Source organism: Canis lupus, chromosome 9, assembly GCF_048164855.1.
Source record: "Canis lupus baileyi chromosome 9, mCanLup2.hap1, whole genome shotgun sequence".
Taxonomy (NCBI): Eukaryota; Metazoa; Chordata; class Mammalia; order Carnivora; family Canidae; genus Canis; species Canis lupus.
In genome coordinates, this window is record NC_132846.1 from 11670000 (window position 1) to 11673880 (window position 3881).

Consider the following 3881-nt stretch of genomic DNA (forward strand, 5'->3'; position numbering starts at 1 on the left):
CAGACCACAGCACAACCCGCTTTGGCTCTCCCCTTTCCCTCTGAATTACACCATCAGATAATATTTACAGGGAAGGAGTAAAGCCCCTCTGATGGAACTCAGTTGATGTACCCTGTCCTAGAAGGGGAAACACTTACACTGAGACCCAGTGAGAGTCAGGCCTCCCCTCAGGGGGCACCCCAGCCTAGAGGGAGGATGTACAGGGAATAGCCAGTGCTCTGCATTTTTAGTAACTGGTAGCTTTCCATCAGACCACAGGAGGCTCTCGCAAAGCACCCAGGGGGGTTCAACCCAGGATGCTGGGAAAGTAACATTACAATTCAGCAGTTAAAAGGGACATCAGCGTAACTTTGGGGAAGGAAAGACTCCTTTATAGAAAAAAGAGAGGAAGCTACAAAGACAACAAGAAGGAAACAAAAGACTAGGAGGAAAAGTTCTGCAGACCTGGCAGGAAAACTATAAAACTTAGAACTATAGAAGAATAGAAAAATAAACCATATACAAGATAAGAGATAGCTCTGACTTCTTAAAAGAGAAGGCTAAAAAGTGGATGAGTGTTTTAAGTCGTTGAGAACCATTTTATAACTCATTCAAAAAGCAAGAGGGCAAGGGTAAACAATGAAAGGGTTAGAGGGTTACATAGGGAAAAGAACCTACTGACAGCACGGGTTGATGAACAACAAAATGAGTTATAGAGTAGTTGTGTAATTTAATTATTTAGAAAAACATAAAAAGTGAATTCTAAAAATCTTCATCATCTAGCACCTACCATTCCCCTAGCACTTTATAGTTACTGCCCTGGCTACTTTGTAAGGCTGTTACAATTAAATAATACACCTGGACCACACTGATATTGAGCACTTTTGTTTCTTTCCATTCAGTCAGGTTTGTTGAATGAATGCTCCCCGTTCTCAACTATTTTAAAAATGGCATCTAGTCTAACCCCCAGGACAATCCTGTGAGGTTAGGAGGAAACATAACGGTGTTTATCTTTTATCCTAAGGCCCATGGAAGCCAAAGGTGTAGTTCTAGGTCACAGAGGTAGCCACTAAGACGGTGTGAAGCATAAACTCCCTGTAAAAGCACTTTTGAAAGATTTTAGTGCTAGTTCCCACTTCGAGAAATTCATTCACAATATGCTCTATTATAATAACGGTGGGGAGAAAAAGAAACAGAAGAACTCCTTGATCTAGTTCATTTACTTGGAAGAATGAGTACATCCTGTGACATCTTCCTAACGTTGGAGAATCTGGGGCACTTGTTATATTTGGGAATATTTGTCCAAGCGTTTTTGTATAACCACTCTCAACCAACAGTGCTAATAAACTAAAATATACTGTGTTGCATTCATTGCCCTGAAACAAAAAGCTGCCTTTTCAACATGACAGTTAACTGCAATGAATGTTTTCTGAATAAATATTTTTGGTTTCCTAAGTCACACAGTCAGCTTTCATATTATGCATCAAAAACAATCTTCCAAGTTTAAAAAAAATCACAACTATTTTGTAAATAAAATGTTAAGCCAACATGAACCTGAGAATCTCTCAAGGATAGACTTAAAAGCAAGGATAGACTAACAATTGATTGTAAATGCATCTGTTATAATTAATAAAGATAATGTCAATGATGGAAATGAAATTTCTTAAACAATAATTAACATCTAGATGATTCAGTTTTTGATTATTTGGGTTGCAAGGTAATGGGAAAGAGCCAAGAAAACCACTGTTAAATAACTATCCAACTACAACAATAGCGCTGAATAAAAATGCAGGAAGAGAAAAGGAAGCAGATGGTGGAGAGAAGGAACGGGCAGGGCTATGGACCAGACATTTAGATTCATTTATTCTACATTAGTTTGCCCAGTAGATAATTTCAATGCAGTCGAAACTGACTCACAAAGAAATTAAGTGACTTGTCCAATATCATAAGTAAAAGTAGAAGCTAAGATTTGATTCCAGACATCTCAAGATTCCAAAGCTTAAATGCCCAGAGTTCATGGGTCTGCACATACTCACCTCTCCCTGCTTACCTCTCTCCCTCGTTGCTCCCACACCCCAGCTTCAGTTACTTCAACAGGACAGATTCTTTCCTCCGCCACAACTACTAACCTGCCTTTTCTTTTGCTTAAGAAACTCTTGTTCCCACTCTATCTTGCTGGTGCTTTCTCAGCATAAAGAGTCACTTCCTCACAAGGTGGTACCCCAATCCAAAATGCGATTCCCCTGGTATATGTCTTTGTAGTACTCAAGTCTATCCCATTTCATTCATCATGTTTTGTAATTATGTATCTGATGCTACCCTCCCCACTAAACTGCAAGCTTTATCAGTGCAGTGATCACATCTGCGTGCTCTTTATTCTCTACCCAGGAACTAGCACTGGGCCCAACACACAGAACGCAGTCAATAAATATTTCTGAGTGAATGAGAAAGTGAGACATGGGAATTGTCCAAAATTATCCATTATCTAAGATGCCCCCAGTTCTAGACTATCCAATACCATTAAGCTAGCCAAGAGCATTTAGAATTTATGGTGGTAGAAGACTTCTTGAGACTGCTGCTGGTGCACCAAAAGGGAATGTTAGCAATGAGAAAAGAGACTGTTGCCCACTTTATCAAAAACGCACTAATCAAAACACACGGGAGAAAGCCCTGGAAACTTTATGGACCTGAAGCCCCTCACCATGCTGGGAAATCAGCATTGTCTGGGGGATTGACAGTCACTCACTGGGCCAAGAAACCGCGGCTTTTCCACATTAGTGTCATAGGCATCATAGTGTGTCTGTTCTGGGTGACCACCAGACAGTCTGATTAAACTACGTGTCTAGTCTCATTACCAACTCTTCAACATTAATTACTACAAACAAATCCAGCCTTACTCTTTTTGAGTTTTATACTCAAAGGCACAGCCTGTCCCTCCAATGATGTTCCTGATCTTTATTCTGGGTTTCACTTACAACAAAATTGGCCTGGGTAACTTCCCGTGGATGAAAAACTAATGCATCCTAGTTAAATAAGGATTGAAGAACCAGTCAAAATACCTTAGTTTTCATTCAGTTCTGTTACCGCCTAATGCACTTGGATGCCAAATAATTTTAACCCCCCACTTAATTATCTTAACTTTTCCATCTATAAAATTATAATCATCACTCTGACAGACTTATAGCTAGTCTGAGGGCCTGTAAGATTCTCAGAGACACCAGGATAACTGACCCTTGCTCTGACTCTGCAACTCTGAGACCAGAAAGATCCTAGACCAGACTGTGCTAGCCTAGGGAGAATAAATAAGTTAAAAGAAGGTGTGGTGCTTGCTTCAGCAGCACATATACTAAAATTGGAATAATTCAGAGATTAGCATGGCCCCTGTGCAAGGATGACATCGAAATTTTGCAAAATGTTCCACATTTTTAAAACTGGGAAGAAAAAAAAAGAAGGTATGTTGATGCTTCTTTTATACCAGTCTCTATGGTCATTTTTGTGTAATATCAAGATTGATGATCTGATCATAAGGATCCAGCCGGGCTTGGAAGAAGGAGGGGGTTGCCTATTCTTCAGTGACACTTCCTCCAAGTCCCAATGTGTACCTCACTCATTCAGACTTAATCAAATACAATGATATTGAAGCCCTTTCTGGAAGACTCAGAGGCTTACACACTGCGTCTGTCATTGGAGAACATTGTTTAACTTTTTTATTGTGCAGCACTTTCTTCTACCTGCATTGGTTAGATACACCTTGACTCATTTCCTAGGTAGTCGTTGTGACTGGCCTCTGTATCCTTCAGCACCTACAGTTGATACGTGTCAAAAGGGTAGGCTCAAATATGCTTTGGAAATAGAGAAGGTATTTCACAAATACAAGTGATTGCTGCCAACTGTCTACAAAG

General features: G+C 40.0%; 1 non-coding gene across 1 annotated transcript; it reads left to right on the forward strand.

Annotated features, from left to right (window-relative positions):
* Positions 1–3301: 3301 nt before the first annotated feature.
* LOC140640685 (U6 spliceosomal RNA) lies at positions 3302–3406 on the forward strand. The gene has a single exon (XR_012037329.1). It is a non-coding gene; the product is annotated as a U6 spliceosomal RNA (small nuclear RNA).
* Positions 3407–3881: the final 475 nt, after the last annotated feature.